Here is a 24,307-nt window from a genome sequence, read left to right as displayed (position 1 = left end):
CCTGCCCAAGTTCCATGCTCATTCTAGAGCCCAGCTGGCTGCTCCACCACCTGCAGGGATACACGCCATGGCCACCTGCCCCAGGGCCTCTTGGACACAGGCTTTCTAAGGTGTTAAGGGTTTGGAAATGCTCCAAGGGGGTCAGGAGCCCTGGCATTGGGACAGGAGGGTTTCTCCTCAAAGGGTCTTTGGGGCGGAGAGAGTCCAGGTGCCCCGGTTCTCCTGGGCATAGACGGCTTCTTCCTAACCCTGGATGTCCCTCAGTGCCCAGCACATCACAAGCAAAGGGTAGTAAAACCTCTCTTTGAGCCCAAGCTCAGGGAAGAGAAGGAAAGCAGGGTGCTAGGTCTTAACCCTGCACACTAGGAATCCCATGTGTCTTTATTTTTTCTCAAAATGAATCTTTCTAATGGGGCTGAACCTCCAGCATCCAGGCTGGAGGTCACCCAGGCAGAGAGAGGAGCACTTGTGTATCCACCCCTGAAAAGCGAGCCCTGCCTACCCCAGCCCCGCCCCAGTCTCTGGTCTCCGTGCAGCCTGCCCCTCCCCCAGCTCATTTGCAGAAGAGCCAAGTTCAGCCCTTTAGCGTTTGCTCCACCCCTGGATCCCACTGGGGCCAGCGGAGAGGAGATCCACAGATCCAGGGTGCTTTGGGTCCAGGGTTGGCAGATTGAGCAAATAAAAATCTAGGGCGCCCAGTGAAATTTGAATTTCAAGATGCACAATGCATAATCTTTTAGTGGAAGTATGTCCCATGAAATGTTGGAGACATATTTCTACTTTTTTAAAAAAAGGATGTGTTGTTTATGTAAAATTCAGACTCTAGTTGGCCATCCTGGATTTTATCTGGAAGCCCTATTTCAGTCCTGAGTCATCAACAGGGTCAGTCCCTGCCCATAGGGATGTTCTAGTCCAGTAGGAGAGGAAGGCATGGGAAGCTGAAAGCCACCTGTCCTGCCGCTGTGGTTATGATACTGCATGTTGTCAGGCATAGAACAGTTGCTGGGTGACTGCATGATGGTAGGGTCCTCACCTGGTATTTAGTGGGGGCTGGGTGGGGGTTCTCGGGTTCTCTGTGCATGCGATACAACCCAGAGAAGTGGGGGAGACCAGAATGGGTCCTTCTGCCATTTAGCCCACATTGGGCTCCTCCCCCACTCCTGCCAGCACCAAACAGCAAACTTCTAGAGCCAACAAGAGAGACTTGGCTGGTGCACCAACTCCCCTCACCAGAGAACCTTTACCTGTCCACAGCTCCATTTCTTGGTTACCTTAAAGGATGAGCCAAGATGGTGAAGACGAATTGGGTCAGGAGAGAACCTTGAGCACTCCTGGAAAACTCCCTAAGTAAACACACAGTTTATTTTTTCACCAGGGAACATTAAACATCTTGTGTCATATCTAAATGTCTTCTAACGATTTCTGACCTGGAGTCTTAGTTTGACTGAGGGATGGACACACAGTCATATTTACCTCTAAAGAACTCTCCTGACCCCTCTGCCCTCTGTAAAGCTCTCTGCCTTCTTCCCTCAGTTCCTGCTGGGGGGATTATCTGTGGATCTGAAACCTCAGCCTCAGCCTCCCCAACTTTATCCTGGGTCCCTAAGAGTGACACTGGGACAGGAGAGGTAGGACAAGCTGCAAATTGGCAAGCCTGCACTTGGACAAAATCAAATCTTCTTCTCCAAATAAGCATATTCTCTGGCTCTGTGTTCTGGTGGCTGCTCCTCTGAGAAGGTGACTGCTGGGCAGAGGAAATCCTACTGAAGGTTGTTATTCTTGGACACAAGTGTCTACTTCCTGCAGCCACCACGCCCCCAACTCCCTCCTCCTGCTCCTCTCTTCCCTTTGCAGTAATTGATAATAGTTAACATTGATTGAGCTTACTATGTGCCAGGCACTTTAGGGGGATTATCTCATTAAATCCTCACATCTGGTGAGGTGGGGAATGTCACTGTCCCTCTCTCACAGGTGGCAATATGGAGGCCTTGAGTAACCTGCCCAAGGTCAAACATCCAGTCAATGAGGAAAGAAGGATTTAGAGCTAGCATCATCTGCCGCCCAGGGTCTGTCCTGCTCCCAATTTCCAGGGTTCTGTGAGTCCTTCAGAGGCCAGCTCAGGCCCCATCCCCTCCCTGAGGTTGTTCTAGATTATTCCAGCCTTTACCAGGGCCTGCTCTGCTGAATTATTGACGTATTCACTGTTTACTGCCCCCCACCCCCGCCCACTACTCATTGTCAATCAATTGCACATTCCAACACCCATATAGGCATATGGGCCTGGATTCTCCAACTAGACAGAGCCTGGAGCTCCTGAAAGGAAAACAGTGTGTCTTGGTGTCCTCTGCACCCCCTCAGCTCCTGCACAGTTCTTAAATAGAAACTTCAGAATCCGATGCCTTGTGTGTGTCTGTATGGAACTGTGTGTGTGTGTGTGTGTGAGAGAGGGAGAGAGAGAGACTGGGGCTTTCAGGCAGGGAAGCCAGTTCCTGCTCTGCAAGCCATTAACATCACCCACAAACCAAGGGCCCAGGGCTGCCCCCAGGAGCCCCAGCATTCAGGAGACTCATCCCCCCCCACCCCAGAGGCTGTTCCCTCTCTCCCCACCATGGGCAGAGCAGACATGTGCACGCTCAGCTGCTCTGGGGTCCTGCTGCCCCCTGGCTCTCCACCTGATCCATTTGTGAGAATTTCAGGAGACTCCAGGTAATTGTGTAGTAATTGAATTTGGGGAAACAGACCCTAAGGATAATCCTGGAGTAAGTTCCAGAGGCTCATGGTTGAATTTCTTTATTTAGCCTAGTGGTACATGTTATACATTTTTTTTTCTTTTCTTTTCTTATTTTTTTTTTTTTTTTTGAGGTGGAGTTTCGCTCTTGTTGCCCAGGCTGGAGTGCAATGGCGCAATCTCGGCTCACCACAACCTCCACCTCCCAGGTTCGAGTGATTCTCCTGCCTCAGCCTCCCAAGTAGCTAGGATTACAGGTGCCCACCATCATGCCCTGCTAATTTTTGTATTTTTAGTAGATATGGGGTTTTGCCATGTTGGTCAGACTGGTCTCGAGCTCCTGAGCTCAAGTGATTCACCCGCCTCAGCCCCCCAAATTAGTGGGATTCCAGGCATGAGCCATCATGCCCAGACACATGTTACACGTTTCTAACAGCATGGCAACCACTTTACGCTTACGTAGGCAGCTTTAACACGCAACTCAGGGTGGCAGAGATGTGGGTGTGCATGTGACCCCACACACACACACACAGTTAGCAACACACAGAGGACAAAGCACACTTTTATTTTTGGATCTGGTCTTCATGTGAACTGTTTGGATAAGGCCTGACACATAAGAGCTTACTGTTGGCTGGGATTATTTCTCTTAACCAGAAAACTTGATTACCTACAAGTTTTCAAATCTAGTTTGGGGCGGAGGGCTGACATTAACAAGAGATGTCCAAGATGCACGTGTGTGCATGTGTGTGCATGTGTGTGTGCATGCGTGTGTGTGCATGCATACGTGTGCGTGTGTGCATTGTGCATGTGTGTGTGCGTGTGTGTGCGCGTGTGTGCGTGTGTGTGCATGTGTGTATGCACGTAGGGCTGGAGATCTGCAGCAATGCAACCTATCCTGGCAGGAACGCCTCTCTTTGGCTGCCCAAGTGAAGGACCCTTTCAAACGCAGCCTGGAGTTTAATATTGCCAACAACTGGCCCTGAATCCTTTCAACCTGAGCCAGGTGTAATGTAAACCCCTCTGGATTTCCTCCCTTTCCTGTTTCATCTGAGAAATTCTTCACTAATTCCGTGGTATCTGGTTTCTCATTGTTTCCCCCTGCGTTAGACAGCCTCTTGGGGTGGGCTTTGGGAAGGTGTGTGGAACGCACTCAGCCCTCCGAAATGACACGGCTCTATGCTCATTCCCACTGCCACCCTCCGGAACCTCCTAAGAGACTGTGCTGGCTGTCAGGGCCACGTGAGTCTTAGTACCCTGGGGAAAGGAGTGAATACCTGTTACACTGTCAGAGAACAGTCTCCAGTGGTCACCACACTTTCGTAAACCAGTGTCCAAATTAGAAACAGGACAATTATGTCAAGCTCCTTTGGAATATGACACTGAGATGAATGTCACAAAAATAATCGTGTGCTATCTATTCTTTGTTAGGATACTTGCTGTTTGGGGTTGAGGACAAGGAAAAAGACAAGCCAGGTAGAGGAAGGCTGGACCAGTGCAGCAGGACCATCTCCTCCTCTGAGCCTCCAGAGGAGCTGGGAGTACAAAATCCTGTACATGGTAGGGGGTGGGGAGTGGAGAGATTGGCGAGCAGAATCCCTTCTAGGAAGAGCGGAAGCGAGCATCATGATAGCCGTTTCCTGCCTTGTTTATGGCGCACTCCGACTCTCCCACCAGCGCCGAGGAGGGGAGAGGAAGTGCCCAGCAGGGCGAGGGAGACTTGGGGCTGGCTGTGTTCCTCTCAACCTTCCGTGCATCTTCCCACCGTCTCCTCTCCTGGCATCGAAAATTATTTATGTTTGCAAATTGCTTTTGACTCACATGAGTTATTCCTCTTGCCTGCCAACAAGTCTGGGGAGAGAAGAGAGTTATCGAGCCTGTGAGCTGAGAAATCCAGGGAAGACAAATGCTGGAGCACCGAAGTCAAAGTCATCAGCCTTGGGATTCAGTCCCTGCTCTGCTGCTGCTATGGCCATTGCGTCCCCTTTCTGGACCTTGGGTTTCTCATCTGCAAAAGGAGAGGGTTGGGTGGAGTGTGAGCTCTCCAGGCCTTTGGTTCTGACATCCCCTGAGCTGTGTCACCTGCAGAGGCACAGAAAAGGTAGGCCAGCCTCTGAGCTGCTCCCTAACCTGCACCTGGCAAGCCCTGAGACTGCTGAGGGCCTGAGGGTGGAGACGGTGCTAACCAGCCCCTGGCCCACCAGGAAGAACTAGACAGGGTGGCCAGGGATGTTTCTCCCCTTTGTCTTTTGCATCACTCTGGTCCTTAGTGATGTCTTGTTCCGTAGACTAGGATGAAAACAAATGTCTGCAGAGGAACCAGAAGGGTGGAAAGTCCCGGGGGTTGGTCCAGGAGGGAAACACACACAAACACACCAAATCATCATCAAAACCAAGACCAGGGCCGGTACAGAGTCAGCTCCACGGGGAGTGTAAGTCATCTGCCCCTCCCGGAGGAAAGGGTTGGCCCATTGATGGTGGAGTGATAGCTCCTGGAAGCTCAGAACAGAGAGGGGCCAGGGGGTTTCTATTCCAAGCCCTTTGTTCTACAATGGGGAAAGTGAGGCCCCATAGACCAAAGTCAACATCAAGGTGAATGATTGACATCATCCAAGAGAGATCATTCTTTGCCCACAAGCGGATATCTGAGTTTCAATCAGGAACAGTGTTTACCTATCTACCAGCTATAAAATTGGGTATAGTAATAGGAATGATGATAACATAATTCAAAGTTCAATGCCGGAGCAGTGAGTGAGTGGTCAAGTGTGGCTGTTAGAGGGCCGTGGTCTGGCTTCCATTCTCCAGACTGTGGTTTGGGGCCTAACCCAGAAAGATGTGAGGGTCTGGTCTTCCTCCAATCCGGTGACCACCAAGTGGAGAGGAAGGCTGCTGTGGGCCCCGTCCTTCAAAGGGTGAGAAACCTGCTAACCTCAGAGCTGGGAGTTGACTCTGCCTTGGCAGACAGACAGTATTTGCTCAGCCGTAGCCAAACCACAGTGAACCTCAGCCCTATGTCCACAGGGGAGTAGGGGTCTGTGTGCCCTCCTGTGCAAGAGGACCTATGGGTGGGCAGAAGGCAGTCAGATGGCAGGGAGAGGAGCTTTCCTGTGGAATTCTTGGTCCTGAAGCCAACCCTTTCTCCTGGGCCTGGAGATGAGTTCCTGGATGAGTCTCGCCTAGGGTAGAGTATGAGGCCTCCAAGGTCCAGCTCCACAGAGGGAACTCTCCTCACTTCCATTTTAATCCTCTTAGGAAAGAAGTGTGAACCAGACGGTGCACCTTGCAGTCTTCAGCTGTAGGTTAACCTGGTGGCTGATCCATGTGGCACCTGCAGTCATGGACATTCCAGTGTTTTGGCGAAAGAATAAGAAAGGGATGAGACAGGGATGAAATCAAGGGAGGAGGTGGCAGCAGGGAGGGAGGAAACCTAGAGAAGAGCAGAGATAAAGACAGAGACAGAGACAGAGGTCAGGAAGCCAAAGGGTCGGGGACCAAACACTGGAGAAACATCATAACAGAAACAGACAGAAGCAGGCGAGGAGCACCCAGGATGACCGGGGTGCCCAGGACAACGAGGAGGAAGACACAAAGGCCCAGAGGAGGCTGGGAAATGGCATGAATCAAAAACACCGCATTGGGCAGCCATAAAAAAGAACGACGTTGGTTGGGTGTGGTGGCTCATGCCTGTAATCCCAACACTTTGGGAGGCCGAGGCGGGAGGATCACCTGAGACCAGGAGTTCGAGATCAGCCTGGCCAACATGATGAAACCCCATCTCTACTAAAATTACAAAATTAGGCCAGGCGTGGCGGCTCATGCCTGTAATCCCAGCACTCTGGGAGGCCGAGGCAGGCGATCACGAGGTCAGGAGATCAAGACCATCCTGGCTAACACGGTGAAACCCCGTCTCTACTAAAAATACAAAAAATTAGCTGAGCATGGTGGCAGGTGCCTGTAGTCCCAGCTACTCAGGAGGCTGAGGCAGGAGAATGGTGTGAACCCGGGAGGCGGAGCTTGCAGTGAGCTGAGATGGCACCACTGAACTCCAGCCTGGGCAACAAAGCGAGACTCCGTCTCACAAAAAAAAAAAAAAAAATTACAAAAATTAGCCAGGTGTGTTGGTATGCACCTGTAGTCACAGCTTTTCAGGAGGCCGAGGCACGAGAATCGCCTGAATCCTGAAGACGGAGGTTGCAGTGAGCCAAGATTGCGCCACTGTGCTCTAGCCTGGGTGACAGATTGAGACTCCATCTCAAAAAAAAAAAAAAAAAATAGAGATCATGTCCTTTGCAGGGACATGGATGGAGCTGGAGGCCATTATACTTAGCAAACTAACACAGGAACAGAAAACCAAATACCACATGTTCTCATTTATAAGTGGGAGTTAAATGATGAGAACACATGGACACACAGAGGGGAACAACACACACTGAAGTCTTGGAGGGTGGAGGGTGGGAGGAGGGAGAGGATCAAGAAAAACAGCTAATGGGTACTAGGTTTAATACCTGGGTGAGGCTGGACGCGGTGGCTCACGCCTGTAATCCCAGCACTCTGGAAGGCCGAGGCGGGCGGATCACGAGGTCAAGAGATCGAGACCATCCTGGCTAACACGATGAAACCCCGTCTCTACTAAAAATACAAAAAATTAGCCGGGCGTGGTGGCAGGCGCCTGTAGTCCCAGCTACTCAGGAGGCTGAGGCAGGAGAACGGCGTGAACCCGGGAGGCAGAGCTTGCAGTGAGCAGAGATCGGGCCACTGCACTCCAGCCTGGGCGACAGAGCGAGACTCCGTCTCAAAAAAAAAAAAAAAAACCTGGGTGATGAAATAATCTATACCACAAACCTCCATGCCGCAAGTTTACCTACGTAACAAACCTGCACTTGTACCCCTGAACTTAAAATAAAAGTTAAAAAAAAATCACATTGGAAAGATCAAAGCCAGTGTTACCAATGATGGGCCAAACTGCCATTGTGGGCCTCCCAACACTGAGAAGCTGCACCCAGAAGTCCATAGTGTCATTCCAGCGGTTTTCCCGCCAGAACGCAGCGCCCGAATCCAACCACAAAGAAATCCCAGATGCCTATTCTTCCGAAGCCAAGGTGAAGGAACACAGAGAGAGGCCAAGGTACTGCCTAGCGCAAAGGAGATCAGAGGGAGAGGGCACAGAACGAGCGCAGGACCCTTTGCTCTTGGAACAGAAAAGAGAAGTGAGTTATAAAGAGCATTATTGAGGAGACTGAGAAAACTGAATCTGGACTGTGGGTTAGACAACAGTATTGGATCGATGTTAAACATCCTGATTCTGGTCATTGCACTGTGGTTGTTGTGTAAGATCTTGTCCTTGATCTCAGGGAAAACACACTACCCCAAAGTATGCAGGCAGAAAGGGCACAAGGTCTCCAATGGACTCTCAAATGGTTCAGAAAAAAATATGGGGGAAGGCCGGACGTGGTGGCTCACACCTGTAATCCCAGCACATTGGGAGGCTGAGGCAGGTGGATCACCTGAGGTCAGGAGCTTGAGACAAGCCTGGCCAACATGGTGAAACCTCGTCTCCACTAAAAATACAAAAAATTAGCCAGGCGTGGTGGCCAGTGCCTATAATCCCAGCTACTCGGGAGGCTGAGGCAGGAGAATCGCTTGAACCCGGGAGGTGGTGGTTGCAATGAGCCGAGATCGTGCCTGGGTGACAAGAGGGAGACTCCATCTCAAAACACACACACACACACACACACACACACACACACACGGGAGAAATACACACACACACAGAATAGAGAGAGCACCAATGACAAAGCAGATGGGCAAATGTCAACAACTGGTAAATCTAGATAAAAAATATAGGCAAGTTCCTTTACTCATCTTGCAGCTTCTCTGTAAGTTGGCCAAAAATGCTGAGTTGAGATTTAAAATAGGTTCTTGGGAGTGCCTCCTTGGGGCTGGGGATAGGCGCTGGCCCTGGAGCCTCACGGCAGGCCTGGGAAGGACCGTAAGTGCCTCCCTACCTGGGCCAAGCGGAGAGTCCCAAGCTGCTGCAGCTGTGAATGGTCTGGGTGGGTCGTCTGCCTGCGCGTGCATTTTCAGATCCTTCACCCCATGTCCTCAACACAAATGAACAGGATTCTGGGAGGGTGAGGACACTGGCACCAGGGCCCTGTACCAGGAGGCTCCTGGCCACCTCCAGCTCAGCCTGGCCCCTCCCACTGCACAGCTTAGCCCCACCTTTGGCCAACCACGATTCTTTGGCCAAGTGGGAAAGCAGGATGTGGCAGAAAGAGCAAGGATTAGGGGTTCAGGCAAGCCCGGTCATGGGTACCAGCCGCTCTGTACTTCCTAGCTTTGTACCCTGGCACTGGTGGCTCTGCCCCCAGACCTGCCCAAGGCCAGCTGATTGTTACCATTTAGTCCCCTAAATGCCACCTCTCAAGAGAAGCCGTCCCTGACCACCGGCCTGAAGTGGACTGCATCTCACTCCCCAGTTTTTCTTCTTAGAGCAGCTGTTCTTATCTGAAATTATTGATCTGTTGACTTGTCCCCTGCCCCCGCTAGAATGTAAACACCGTGAGAGCAAGCCCTTGTCCCTCTTACCCATGACCCTGTTCTCAGCTGCTAGAATTGGTCAGCTGCTCCAGGGCTATTTGCTAAAGGAAGGGAGGAAGAAAGGAAAGGAAAAAAGAATGTAGGAGGGAAGGAGAAGGAAGGGGAGAGAACGGGAAGGGAGGAAAGAAGGAAGGGAAGTCCTTGAACCTCTCACCGGTAAAATGGAGGTGATCATTCCTGGGGCAGAAAGTTCACCTAGAGATGGTCTAAAGAAAGCCCTGGGGAGCATGAGCCCAGAAGAAGCAGTAATCAAAAGCCAGCGTCCACAAGATTTTCAAGCTCACCTCTGCCCTGGCCCAGGGCTGCTCACAGCCAGTACGTTCCTGCGTGTGATCTGGTCATTAATCTGGTTGCCCAGTCATTTTTATTTCATCTGGGGAAGGGTAGATTGGAAGGGGTGAATTATTTTGTCATGATGGGGCCAGGTATGGGGCCAGCTCCTGGAGACATCTTGGGTCCCAGAAATATTCAACCACACCTGTAATGAGAAGATCTAAAACTAAAGCACCCTCGGGGCGAGGCAAGGTGGCTCATGCCTATAATCCTCGCACTTTGGGAGGTCGAGGCGGGCAGATCACCTGAGGTCAGGAGTTCGAGACCAGCCTGGACAACATGGTGAAACCCCATCTCTACTTAAATACAAAAATTAGCCAGGCGTGGTGGTGCACAACTGTGGTCCCAGCTACTCGGGAGGCTGAGGCAAAAGAATCACTTGAACTCGGGAGGCAGAGGTTGCAGTGGGCTGAGATCGTGCCACTGCATTCCAGCCTGGGCAACAGTGAAACTCTGTCTCAAAAAGAAAGAAAGAAAGAAAAAAATCACCCTTGGCCCCCAGGTCACTCTCCTCATGCTGGGCTGGTGTTCCCCTCCTGACGGTGGACCATGCTAGAGAAGAACAACGCTTTCTTACTCTCTCACTTGCCTCCCTGTGATGGGAGAGAGGCAAAGTCAGTAGAAAATAGTCCGCATGGCCCGGCTGGCTGAGTAATGACTGAGCAAGTGAAGCCCTCTGGTAGTTTAGGTGAGTGTAGCTCACAGTTTAGGTTGTCCCCTGGCACATATGACACTGTGGGAATGACAGACCCGCCTCTAGGCCTTGCTAGAAGGCTGGCATTAGGCAGGACTGCAGCACCCAAGAAGTTTGCCAAGGGTGCTGAAGGCACTGTGGCCTCCCAAATGGGACTGGTCCCTTCCCCAACCCAATTAGGGCCCAAGGGCCCAATGAGGGCCTTTATGGAAACTGAAGCCCCAAAGAGACAGGAAGTAGCTCTTAAGATGGAGGTGGAAGCCTTCAGAACAGCATCCCTGGGAGTTTGCATGCTGCTGTTGACGGCTGTCCAGCCTCCCTTACAGCATTGATGAAAGATCTAAATTCGTACCGTGTACTGCAGGGAACACACCACACAGGCCAATTTAGCTGGTCAAATCTTGGCAAGCCAGCAAGAAGGGACCATATTGACATTTAAAACATTTGAGGCGATCCCCTGGTTTGCTCCAGCCGCCTGCCCAGCTGGGCAGAGAAATGAAATGTGCCTCCAACTCCACACCAGCTGGGTCTCTTGCAGGCAAGCCATCTCTTTGTGACGTCCATGCCTTGTGCGGTGGGTGTGGGCATTGCCATGTTGAATGGATTGCTGACAAAGGAAGAGACCAACTTGTGACCTAGTGTCCCAAATTCCTGTCTTCAAGATAAGAGTGGGCAAACAGTCAGATCTATAAATAATGTTTTCCAGAGTGGCCCTTCCCGAAGCACCTCGCAGGCTCAGCAGGCGTGGGCCGCTTACCTCTCTCTGCTCCAAACGCAGAGCTGGCTAGCTCTCACTCGGAACCTTGGAAGCTCCCGATGGAAGAGCCCTCCTTGTCTTCTCTACCTCGCAGAGATGAGGGTCACAAAGCAAGGAACAAGGCGCCTTTCCTCTGGAAGGTTGTCTTCCTTCTGCATGCCCTGCAGTGGCACAGCTGCCCAGAAATTAGCTTGGGTGGGAAAGATCTCTGGCTCTTGGGGGTTTTAAATCCCCAATGCACTCCCAGATAGGGTGAAGAATGTGTCCAGAATTCCAGACCGAGTCCGTGTGCTCAGTAAGGCCCCAAAGGGATCCTGGTCTTGTTGCCCTACTCTGTTGGCTTGTCTTACTCATCAGCTGGACCCAATGTCTCTCGCTGGTAGGGACTGTGTCTTTTTCACTATCACTCTCCAGCACAGCCTAGCACCGTTTCTAGAAGGCCTAGATAAATACTGATTGAATGAATGAGTTTTGTGTACAAGGTCTCAGTCACTGCTCCTGCCTAGAAAAGAGTAGAACTCCCAGGGGGCCATGACCACTCTTGGCTCTCTGGCTAGGCTCCTGGCACACAGCCCACTCAGGGACCATCCCAGGGTCCCCAGGGTCAGTGGTATTTCCCACCTGCCCACGGTAGTGGAAGGCAAAGGAAGCATCTCTCTCTCTCTCTCTCTCTCTCTCTCTTTCTCTCTCTGTGCACGTTTAAACACTGGTTATTGGCTTTGGTCTCTGTCCTTTACTCTTCTCTGATTTATGAAATACAGGTTCCTTTTGTCATAGCTTGTGGGGCATTTTGTTCTCTCTCTCTGATGACTTGCATCATCAGCTTGAATTTAGGAGAGATGCCAGAAGCAACACCCACCCCTGGATATACACACCACCGACTAGTGTTCCCACGGCCTCTTAATGACAACAGCTCACAATTACAGATTGCTCACTGAGCCAGGTGCCGCGGAGGAATCCTTACATGCATTGTCTTTTCATCCGTGTGGTAAACTGAGGTTATATATACTATTATTACCTCCATGAGGAAATGGGTGCCTTGGGAGGTCAAGCACCTGGCCCAGGGTCACACAGCTACTGAGTGGTAGAGCCGGGGCTGAAATCCATGTGGCCTGGGCTCCTAACTGCGGTGCTGTGCAGCTGCCGTAGGGAGTCATCAGGTGCAAAGAGCGTGCTGGCCAGGATGCCTTCCCCATAGGAGCGGCAGCACAGACACAGCCACCCCCACATCAGAAGCATCAGCTGTGCACTGAGATAAGCCTATAAAGTGAGTGGTTTCTTAGGGCCACAGAGTCACCACAAGGAGCTTTGGAGAGACTCTGGGACACCACTCTCATTTTGCAGGTGGACACCATGAGACTGAGCCCCACGCTTTAGCTGATGAAGCATCTAAGACCACTAGGGAACAGCACTTCTCCCTGTGGCCTCCACTTGGGACCGATACTCAATGCAGACTGGGTGAGACAGTTCAGCTGGATATGGGATGGGATTTGCTCAGGCCCTGGTTCAGACCCAAACACCTTGGTTTGTTCCAGAACTGGGTCAGCCCCGCAGGAGGCCTCCCAAGCTGAATATGGCTTCAGAGTAGCCTCCAAAACAGAGGCTGCTGGTAACCACATCTGCACTCCAGAACTGGCAACTCACACCTGAGTGTCCTTGCAGCCTCCTCTGTCCTGCAATCGCAAGCTGATGAGAGGATCTTCATTCACCATCTTCACTTCACGGTTGTTCTGTTTCTACAGCTATTCCATCAATACCCAAGTTCAAGACACAACCTCATGGGCTGAGCTGCTAGCCCTACACATCCTAAGCCAGAAGCCCAGGGTGGTTAGACAGCTTCCATCTGACCTTTTCTCCACCTCAGCCCCAGGTTAACCTCTGTGAATGTTCTCAGTGGCACCCAACACTTCCCCTTCTTGGCACTTCCCAAGGTTGTAAATTACACGTGTGTGGCGTTTTGATCAGTCTCCTTTTGCCCCACGCTGTAAGCTCCACGAGGGCAGAAGCTATGTCTGTCTTATTCACACAAACGTCCTAAACCTGAGCACTGGGCTGGATCAGCACAGAGAAGTAGTTAGGAGGCTAGATGGCTGGATGGCTGGATACTGAGAGAGAGGGGAAAATTGTCTAGGATGCCAGATGGCCAGAATGGCACGGTTCTCTGAAGATGAGCAATGTCTCATTGTGCAGAACCGTGAGGCCAGCAGTGGCCAGGGGCACTGCTCTAATTCTTCCCCACCTTCCTGCACCACCTGCAGTCTCTCCAGGCTCTGGAGGGCTCCCGCTAAAACTGTCCCAGAGGGTTTTCCATCCCTTCAGTTAATATCAGCTCCCAGTGGCTGGTGACTGAGGCTAAGTTCTTTCTTCTTTCTGGTCATTGGTATTTTGTCCCCTTCTTTCTTCCATTGCTGCCCCTAGGAAAGTGTCTGGGCTATCTCAGTAACTGGGGGAAGCTTTGTGAGCTGCTCCTAGTAAGGGATCTGGGCTATCCCAGTATTGGGGGAAGCTGCGTGCACAGGCAGAAGGAGCTCACTTTTACTCTCTGCCCAGAAACCCAATCCCAGGTTGATGTCTCTTCTCTTATCTTGAGATCTCCAAGAAGAAGACGAGGTGGATGGGGCACAGTTGCCCACTCTCAGAGGCACTGGTTACCCTTCTGCTGCTACCTCCATGCTGGTGATGCATGGGACCTTCTGGGCACCTTTGTCATACCAGCCTGGGTGCAGGACCTAGAACAGTGCCAGGAATTGAGGAACATTTGGAGCATGAAATGAAGTTTTCCATGATCAGGATGGCAACGGGGACTGTGGGACATGGCAACGGGGACTGTGGGACATGACCTCTGACATGGAAACCAAAGGCCCTCCTTCCCACCGCTTTTGTAATGTGGCACCTACCAAGCACCAGGCAGTTGGTGTTATTTCAGAGTTCTCACCATGGCCCCACAGTACAGACAAGGAAATGGAGGCCTGGAGGAATGAAGGCCAGAACTGGGATTCAAACCCAGGCGTGGGCCATACATCCATTTGGTTCCTTCCCTGAAAATTCGGAATCTCGGAGGTAGAGGACCTAGATGTCATTCAGGTCAACCTCCCACCTAAGCAGGAATTCCCTCCCAGGAGGACTCCCCTGCCTATGGGGTGACCCCCAGCCCTCACTCTGCGGGGGCATGTTAAACGGGGCCTGTACCAGCTCTGGGCTCCTACTCAACTCCCCTCAACACCTGCAGAAAGGAGATCAGCTCTGCCTCGCATGGGGTAAAAAAGCAGTGTCTTCTTGTTTTTCCCACCTACCGTGGCACCCCCACCTGCTTTTAGAAACCTTTCAACCTGGCCTAGAAGGAATAAGCAAGCCATTAGGCCCCTTGTGCGGAGGCAGGTGCGCCTCCCCCCTTCCTCCCCACCGCAGTACCTCCTCCACAAGGTACCTCCTCCACAAGGTACCTCCTCCACAAGGTACCTCCTCCACAAGGTACCTCCTCCACAAGGTACCTCCTCCACAAGGTACCTCCTCCACAAGGTACCTCCGCAGTACCTTGTGCGGAGACAGTACCTCCTCCCATCCGCAGGTTAACTACGGGGAAGGAGAACCGTAAGGGAGTAGGGATGGATCGGAAGCTCAAACCAGGAGGAGTGGGCTGGTCTGGGAGGACCCCCAGCACAGCACCGACACTGCCAGTGGGTGCTGACGGCTCCACCCTTCTCTCCCAAAAAAGCGAGATGGGGTGAGAAGGGGGCGGGGCTCTAGGGGGAGCGCACCCCGCGCACCTTGGCCCTGCTGACTCCGCAAAGCCGGCCCCACGTGTCCCAGCCGGGCACCAGGAGTCTCAGGGGCCGCCTGACCGAGCCCTGCGAGCGGCGCCCCTCCAGCGGCCGCGCCTGCCAGCCCTCCCGCGACCCTCGGCCGGGCCCCGCGCCACCGGCCATTTTCTCCCCTCGACTCGGTGGCCGCCAAAGCGCAGACCCGCACAGGGGCCGAGACGGCAGCCCGGCGGCCACGCACGAGCCTGTGCCATCCCAGAGCCGTCACCACGTCGCGGGTGGCACCCGGGCACTGGACCCTGCCCTCCAGGTGGTTCTCATGGACAAGGCGGCCGGCCGGACGTGGGGGCGCAGTCGCTTTCTTGCAGCGACCAGGTGAATTGCTCTTGGCGCCTTGGAAACCCGTGCGCGGGTGGCTGCGGGGGCACATGCCTACCCTCCCACCGCAGTCGTGCAGCTGAAGCCGGGCGCCGATGCCAGCTGTTCCCCTCCTGTCCCGCCCGCGGTCCCCTCGAGGCCGGCCTGGGGCTCCCCGGGCGCTGTTCTGGGACCTCGCGCAGCCGCCCCTGCGGGCCTGGCCGCCTTTTCCGCGGCCCGCCATTCGATTCCGGGCTCAGCTCGATGGCCCAGCCCGGCTGTAAGCAACCCCAGGGCGGCACGGGGCCGGGTGCAGAAGGCGGCTCTGCGCCAGGTCGGCAGGGGACAGGCGACCCCGGCCCTGGAGCGGAGCATCCAACCGTCCGTTTCGCAATGTGGGGACACTGGGCGGGGAGCGGCCTGGAGGCCCCGGGCGCGCGGGCGAGAGCGTCGCTTTGACGCCGGCCTTCTGGGCAGATCCATTCATCGCAGGGCGGCCGAGGCGGCGGCCGAGCCTGGCTCACCACCCTGGAAGCTGGCCGGCCGCCGCCCGGGGAGGCTTGGGAAATGGGCGAAGTGGTCAGACTGGTTTCCGGAGCCGGGCTCGGAATCCACGCGGACTGGCAGACGTTGGTGGGGGAGGACGGAACCCCGAGGGCGGCGGTGGAGTGGCCGCCCCGGGATGCTTCCTTTCCCGACCCTAGCAGGCGACCCCGCAGAGTGGAGGCGGGGGGGACGGCAGGCATCCGGTCGGGGAAACCCCGTTTTCAGGTGTGGACCAGCAGACTGGCCGCTCCCCACCCCCATCCCCCAGGTGCCCGCGCCCCTCCTGCCGCCGCCGGGCTCCCCGAGGTTGGCCAAGTGTACTTGGAGGAGCGAGCTCCCGACCCACCAGTGAGCCTGGGCTTTAATCTCCGCATCTGAAAGAAATGGGGGTGGGGTGAAGAGGCAGCTCTGCCACAAGCCTTAGGAATGGCCTTACCCCATCACGTCCCCCTCCCAACCTCAGTTTCCTCATCTACCACTGTCCCTTCTGGCCAGACGCTCCTGGGAGTCTAGGTAGACTGGGGCACGAGGACTCCTAGGGTCGGTCTCAGGAGGAAGAAGGCGGCAGACCTGGTGGCCACGTGCTCCCCTGGGGGTTGAGCTGTCCCCAGGAAATACAATCGGTTGTTGAGGACAGGACCTTGGGTGCTCCCATCCCAACGCCAGGCCTGAGGACTTGGAGACAGAAAAATGGAATCTTTGGGGAGCAAATTTCCTATCAAGGAATGGCATGCTTGATAACATAGGCTGCTAGGCACCCGGTTCTCGGTGTTTCTGGGCTGAGGAAGAGGTGCCTCACTCCCCACACAGCAACCCAGGGCCTAGGTCCCGAGTTCCTGTGTAGGAGCGTCGAGGGAGAGGGCTGGGGGATTGAGGCGATAGTGCTCCCATTTCAGAGAATGGAGTGCCCAATTTTCCCGGTTTCAGCAGCTGCTGGCCGGGGTGGGGGGGTCTCGAGAGCCGCCCACGCTGCCGTCTTTCTTGCGGTTCTTCCTTGGGGATATGGGCGCGTGGGGCTGGCCCTAGGAGGGGGAGATGGGGGCTCCAGGGCTAGTGACCCCCCCAACCCCATCAGAAGAGAGAAGGAACCCAGGGCTAGAAAAAGTCCCCAGCCCTCATCTGTGCCGCGCCTGTAGGGACCCCGACTCCTTCCAGCAACCAGGGTGGGCTGGTGCTGGGGCTTGGGCGCGGGTCCAGTCTGGCGATCTGGAGTGGAAGGGGGGGTCCCGGCCGGCCCTCTGGGGCTGGGTGAGTGGTCGCCGCACGCAGAGCCCCCCTTGGTGAGAGGAGGGGCGCGCCGGCCCCCGGGAGGGGCGGGGCGAGGGTGCGGGCCTCGGGGGCCCCCAGGCCGCGCAGCCCGGGTGGGCTGCAGGGGCCCCCGCAGGCCCGGGGCGGGCTTTGTCTGCGGCAGCTCCGCTTTGGGAAGGCGCCAGCCGGGGTACAAGATGGCGGGGAAAGGGTGGGATCGCAGGCGCTCGCCACGCGGAGCGGCCCCGCTCTGCCTGCAATGCAGCAGGGGGAGGGGCGGGGGCACCGGCGACAGCGCCCGCCCCGCCCCCCTCCGGCCGCCGGGCGCCCCCCCGCCGGTGACCCCGCGCCCGCCGCCCCCGCCGCCTCTGTCTGGCGGCTGCAGCCTCCGCCTCACTCCGCAGAGCCCCGGCCGCGGCAGCTGCAGAAAATGGCTGCCAAAGCGGCGCCAGTCGCCACGCTGCACCGGCGGGGGCGGGCGCGGGCGCCGCAGCCCCCAGCCCCGCTCTCGGTGCCCGCCCGGGGACGCTCGGCCGGGCGCAGGGACCCTCCCGGGGGAGCGGGCGGGGGCGGCCGCGAGGCGAGCGGGGGAGGGGCGGTTACCTGCGGGCAGAGGGGGCACTGGGTGGGGGCGGCCGGGGACTGCGCAGGAAGGGCGCGCTCGGTCTGTCCCCACCCCCACCCCGGTGCCCGGTGCCCTCGCGAGGTCGCGGCGCTCGGGTGGGGAAATGTTAATGGGGTGTTGACCTCGGTGACCGTGTGTCGCCCCCACCCATTTAGAAATCAGTCTCCCCCGCACCCTCTGGCGTTGGAGCTGGGCCGGCTAGCCCCGATGCTCCCTGCAGAAAAATAAAAAAAAATAACAAATAACAAAGCTGTGTGCGTGCTGACTACAGACGAGCCAAGCCCGGAACTCCGCGGAGAAGATCCGGGTGGATCCTCGGGCGCCATAAACCGCAGCCACCACGGTAGCTCAGCAGGTGCCGAGCGCCCACCCTCCTCTCAGCGGGGAGCCGCTCTCCGACCCCCTCCTCGGCCCCGCCGAGAGCCACCCGCGCCGAAGAGGCGCCGGCGGCCACCCCGCCGCTCCCCGGCACCCGGGCCCGAGCACCCTTCTCCGGGCGCCAAGGGGAGCTCAGGGTGAACTGGACACCCGGCCTGGGGCATGGGCTCAGGACAGGGCCCGGGGGTGCACCAGGGCAGGGGACGAAATCGCCCCAGGAGCTCCAGGACTGAGATTGCTGAGAAATAAACGAAAAGTGCGCACAGAGGACTGGTGGGTGGGGTTGGACTCCGGAGTTGGGACCCCTTGGCACAGCCGCGTGGGTTCGTACCCCCACTTTCCCAACCCAAAGGAACCCAGGCCCCAGTGGGCCGGGCCGGCCGGGGAGAGGTGTGCCTGTAGACTTCGTGCTTTATTTTTCCCTTTCTGCAAGTTTCTCTCTCATCCCTCTCCGCCAGCTGCGTTCTCGACTCTTCTGATTTCACCACCAGTGCCTGGAAAATTCAAATTCAGTGTATAAGAGGGCAGGGGCCAGGGACCAGGAGCCAACAGGTCAGGAAAAGGGGTTTCCAGATTCGGGAGCGCTTCTGCTCCTGGGGTTTAAGAGCAGAGAAGAAAAGGCGCATTTGAGACACGTCCCTGTGCGGAGAGAAGTCGGGGGACATCTGGGGGTCCGCATTCCCCCTCCCCCACCTGGGCGGAGGAATCCATGTACCTAAGCACGCAGAAACTTGAAGATGGGAATTTATTATAAATGACCTGGCTAAATGGGCGTGGGGAGAGCGGGTCAGGGATGGTGTACTTCGGGGGCACCAAGAGGCAGCACCCGGGTATCCATGGATTTTCCAGGACCTGAAGAGGTCTCAGTGGCAGAGGTCCGGAGCTGGGCGAAAACCCAGGCAAACTCTCCGCCCCAAGGGCACTCCCCAGTCCCTACTCTGAAGGGAAACAGCTTTCTTCTGGGCAAAACACCGCGGCAGCGAATCTCAGCTAAGGTCAGGGAGGGATACGTGCTGGCACCAAGGGCTGCCGCCGCCGCCGCAGCGCTTCCTTCCGCAGAAACAGCAAGGAGGAGGCGGCCGAAGCTAACTCGATCCAGCAGGCAGCGCCCTCCCCAATCTCGCACCCTCGTTCCCTGGCAGTGCCCGCTTCCACCACCTTCTTCTGAGAGGGACCAGGTTAGGGAATTTGAGATTTTGAAGGGAAGGAGGGCGAGGGTAAGGGAGGATGCCCAAGACGGGCGGAGGTCGCGCTGGTCATCGCGCCCTGGTCCCCATCCCCCACTCTAGCTGGCCCTCCCACGCGACCCCCACCTGCGCGATGTTCCAGGCGCAGGCTGCCCAGCAGGGGGCATCGCCGGGGCGCCTCCCGGAGGCGGCAGCCCTAGAGGCGAGCTCGGTCACAGGCACAGTCCCTAAGGGCACTAGGGTGTCCATTGTCTTAGCGGTTCCCTTTGGGTGAACTCAAGACAGGAGTGGGTCCCCGAGAGGATGGCTCTGGCCGCCACGGCGTCGCCAGAATACGCGCGCCGGAACCGTGACAGCCCCAGAGGGGTCAGCCGGACACCTGTGCATGCGTGCGCGTGCGCGCGCCTCGGAGGGTTGGGGAGGGGGCGAGGGGCGTCCCCGAATCCGCAGTGCCCTTTCTGCCTGAGTTTGAGGCGATCGAGAGCCTTATCCCCAGAGGAATAGCGACGCCTTCTCTCTTCGCCCGCTCCCATCCCGCGGGTGGGCCCGGCGCTGGGCACCTGACCAACAACCCCGCAGCCACCGCTCCACTGCATTCTGCCTGGAAACCCCAGAGTGGTTCTTCTAGTGCATTTTTCTCCCCGCACGCAGGGTTTTTTTTTTTCCCTCAACAATTGGCAGGTTTTTAAAGTAACCTTTAAATGAGACATCGATTTACCATTATTATGATTGCATTCAGAAATCCAGCCCGAAGGGACACCCTGGGAGATGCTAATTTGGAGGTACCTAGGGCTGTTTATGGTTTAGCACATCCCTAGCCTCGGAAGCACATTTCTTTTGCAGCTAATTGCTCTGATTATCTAGGGGGGAGGTGGCGGAGGGGGGTGGGGGGGGCGGACTCGGACTGTTCCCAGAGCCCCGTGCGTGCACGCAGTGAACCTGATGCTGCAGCGGCTACTGCGGCACCGACACACTCTCACACACACACACACACGCACAGACACACACGCACACAAGCTCCCCTCCCGCATCCGGGCCTTTCCGCTCCTCCGCCGTTGCTCGCCGGGTTTGGGGAGGGGGTGCGTGGGGTGGGAGTGGGAGCGTGCGCGGAGCGGGAGAGGACAGGCCGAGCGGCCACGGGAGAAGAATGACAACGAGGCAGAGGGAGGAGGAAGACCGCGGGAAGAAAAATTGGGGAGAGGGTGCAGGCAAAAAGGGGGGTTAAGCAACGAGGGGGGTGCGGAGGCGAGAGGCGGAGATACCCGGGGAGAAAGAAAGGGAGGGGGCGGGGAGCGGGCGGGGAGCGGGCGGGGGCGGCTGGCTGGTTTCCACTCGTGAGAGCCGGTTGCCGAGAGACGCGCGGGCCAATGAGCGCGCACCAGCTCAGCCCGGCGCCCGCCGTGTGCCCTTATATGGTGCGGCCGCTCGGCGGGCGCTCGCGCACATCGCCATATAAGGGCAGGAACCTAAATACAGGCTATACCTTGTTCTCCGCTCGCCCGGCCGCGGCCCCGGCGATCGATGAGCGCGCCGCCGAGCGGGCTGCGGCGCGCGGGCCCCGGGAGCCGGCGGGGAGGGGGCCGCTGCGGCCGCTCAGCCCGGGCCAGATGTGGCCGGCGCAATGGCAGCCCCGCCAGCTGCAGCGCTCGGAATTCGCCGCCGCCGCGCCCCCCCTCCTTTCCCTCTCCCCCTGCCCCCCCGTTTGGAGGTGCAAATGCAGATGAACCGGGATTGAAATCTAATTGCTTTTGTTTAAAAAAATGTGAGCCAGTCTGTATTGAGTTTGAGCAGAGGCCTGGGATCCCGGCAAACCAAGCAGAACGCCTGGGGGAGACACGAGGAAAAGCCCTAGGGTCTGGCTGGGGGGCGGGGGGCGGGGGGACGCGCCGGTAGAGTGCTGCGTGGCGCCGCAGCTCCAGGAGGCCGGGAACAGTGGCCACGAGGACCCACTGGCTCTGTGCCCTGGAGACGCGGGCGGCCTGGAGCCAGCCAGGTGGTGGAAGGGAGAGGTGAGAGGTGTCGCTGTCACACCTTTCTTCTCTGTCGCTGTGCCAGCGCTGCTCCTGACGGCAGGCTACAAGAGGCTGGGGGGATAGGGAACAGATCCCCCAGCTCGGAAGATTGAAGCCATCAGGGCCGGATCTGGGCGAGGAAGGAGTCATCTCAGGGATTCTCTGCCAGAGGGGCGGTGGGTACTGGGTGAAGCCTCCTGAGATCCTGGTCGCCTTGGTCAGATTGACGCCTGCCTGTGCTGATGACCTCAATGTCCATCTCGAACAGGACGCCCCACTTGCTTTCCCTCTCCCCACTTCTGGCTGGTCTTCTTGCCCACGGGAGAGGAGTCTGAGCTGCCCCTGCAAGGGTCTGGACTGTGAGAGTGGCCCCAGGATGTCCAGGGAGTGTGGAGGGGCCTCTCTGGCTACAACACGTGGTGCACCGACCCAGTTCTCTCACGCAACCTGGTGGCACGGCGACTTGGTGCAGGTGTATGCTGTTGTAGACCTGGTGGTAGCCCACCCAGCACCCCCACCAGGTGCAGAGTGAGGCCTTTACCTCCCACGGGTGGCAGAAGGCAGGAGAGACCCCCGACACCCACAGGTCCCAAGGCCCCACCAGTGGATGGCACGGAAGAAGCTTATGCACCTGGAGCAGTGGCCCCTAATATGGAGAGGACTGTCCCCCAGCACATACCCATCGCCCCTCAGGTGTCCTTCTCCGCGCAGTTTAGACTGTGATTGTGTCAATCTTGCCTCAGCTCCCCAGTGCCTGGAGATGCTGACAAGAGAGCCTCTTCCTCCAAGGAGGCCATTTCCAGTAGCATGATGCCACCTATAGAATGTACCTGGAATTAGTCTGAGCTGCAGCCTTGCTGGCAGTAGTGTGGGGCTGGAGGGAGGAGCACGCCTTAGATTGTTCCTCGCCAGAGTTGAGCCCGGAATGGTAGTCTAGTCACACAGGCCTTCCCCAGGAGTCCTCCTCTTGCCATCCTGGGTCTCCTAGGTAGGTATTTGGTAGCTCTGGGCCTGGCATCATTGGGAAAATGGTGGCCAGTACCTGGTGTATCTGGAACAGGAATCTGCCACTCCTACTAGGAGTCCCTAGCTTCCTGGGCAGGCACAAACTCCAGGGTTCTGTGTACTGCCCTAGGCATGTGCCTCAGTGGTCAGCACTCAACAGTCAACAAGTATTTCCAAAAGGTTCAGGAAAACCCTCATATGCCTACACGAATGATCTCGAGGTGTCGAACATGGAGACCAGACTGGCAGCTCCAAGGCCACCCGCTCCGAACGCTGGTTTTGCAGGGAGAACAGGTTAGGAGAAAGAGAGACTTGTCCAAGGTAACCCAGTTAGCCAGGGGCAGAGCAAGCCTGGGTTTCATTCCCAATCCACTGTTTTTTGCGTTATGCAGGTGCATCTCAGCAGCAGCCCAGGCATGGGCTTCTGTGTCAGTGTGGCTTGTCAATCCTGGAACCCGGGAGCCCTAGCATGGGGACTTGAAACTGACTAACATTGATCTCAGCCAGCCCTACTCCCTGAGCATCTGGACAGAGGCTGGAAAAGCCAGTGGGTCTCTGGTCTCAGGCTGCTAAGCTCCTGGTCCCGCCAAAGGCTGGGATTGGCCATAGCCAGTGACACTGCCACAGGCTGCTCTCTCATGCCAAGCTCCAAACCCTAGAGCAGTGCAGCCATGCCCGCCTCCCCTAGGTGCCTGGTTCCACACCAGCAAGAGCTACCCTGAAACTTCCCCTTATCCTCAACTCCTGAGTGACAGATATAGGTTGAGCTCTGTCCTGTGACTTAACTTGGGCATTAACAAGTTACTTAACCCTCTGAGCCTGTGTCTTCATCTTTAAATGAAGCCTCCCTCTAAGGGTTGTGATGAGGAATAGAAGCAGAGTCCTGTAAGCCTCCAGCACAAAGCCTGGCTCAGAGCAGCCCTCACTCAGTGGATGGTGGCTACATATATCCACTCCCAGCACTCTGGTACATCCTCTTGTGCCAGGCTAGATACCAATGGGATACAAACACCATAACACATCATGTCCATTTGAGCCGCTGTAGAAACAGGTATTCCTAGCACTCCCTATCAGATGCCAAGGTGAGTGGTTGGTGGGTATCAGATCCAACCCCCTTCCTACCCTTGCACACTTTCTTCCAGTCCTGCCTAGCTCCACCCTCTGCCCTGCCCTGCCCCCTGTGACAATCCAGGGCCCTGCAACCCTTCACACACCCACTTCCCAGGGCATCCTCAGAACTGCCATGTAGACAGCCCCAGAAACTTTCCTTCCAGGGAAGAGGATGCATGAACCCACAGAAGCTGGGGAAGAAACCGAGCCTAGGACTCATTTCTCATCTTGGAAAAACAGCAAGTGTGTGTGTGTGCGTGTGTGTGTGTGTGTGTGTGTGTGTAGTATGGAGTCCTGCTTTCCTGGGATCCTGTGGGTCCATTACAGATGCCTGTCATAGCAACAAAATGGGAAAGAACCAGCCCATTCTGCAGGTGGGACCACTGATTTCCAGGAGAGAGACCTGATCTTGCGGTGCAAGCACGTGAGGCACTTCCCCAGATTCCACTGGCCCCTAGTCCCACGAATTGAAGGGGCTGGCAGTCAGTGTTGAGAGAGGCAGCTGGTGAGGCACCCGGGTTAGACTGCAGGTGCCGAAGGACCCAACAGGAGCTGTGGGAGAAAGCGACTCAGTCTTGCCCTGTCTTGCCGTGGCAAATCATCTCCCCCAACATCCACTCCTGTCTTTCTCCCCTTTTCTTTCCCTACACTCGATGCCCTCACTCTGGGAACGACATCTCTGTGATCTGTGCCAGCGATGGCCCCACCTGCTCTGAAGACCCTCGACTCCCGCATGCCCACCTGTGCCCACCTTCTTCATTTTGGCTGGACACCACTGCACACCCGACTTGTGCAAAGTGAGGCTCAGACTTGGGGATATGCTCTTAGACCTTCCCGACTCCTGAGAGGGAACTGTACCCACCGCGCTGTCCCTCACTGGGGAGCTGTAAGACCACTCCAAGGCTGAAGCCCAGTGTCCTGCACCCCTATCCAGTGGGCACCCTTCCCATTGCTCAGGCCCTTCCAGGC

General features: G+C 56.4%; 1 long non-coding RNA gene across 1 annotated transcript; it reads right to left on the bottom strand.

Annotated features, from left to right (window-relative positions):
- Window positions 1-3,239: 3,239 nt before the first annotated feature.
- Window positions 3,240-11,187, bottom strand: LOC129051465 (uncharacterized). Its single transcript, XR_008515751.2, has 3 exons — window positions 10,705-11,187; window positions 9,610-9,698; window positions 3,240-4,733 (listed from the first exon to the last, which is right to left on the bottom strand). It is a non-coding gene; the product is annotated as an uncharacterized LOC129051465 (long non-coding RNA).
- Between the last annotated feature and the right edge of the window lie 13,120 nt (window positions 11,188-24,307).

This window comes from Pongo abelii, chromosome 19, assembly GCF_028885655.2.
Source record: "Pongo abelii isolate AG06213 chromosome 19, NHGRI_mPonAbe1-v2.0_pri, whole genome shotgun sequence".
Classification (NCBI taxonomy): Eukaryota; Metazoa; Chordata; class Mammalia; order Primates; family Hominidae; genus Pongo; species Pongo abelii.
The sequence above is the reverse complement of the archived record's forward strand: the minus strand, read 5'-3'. Positions and strand labels throughout refer to the sequence as shown.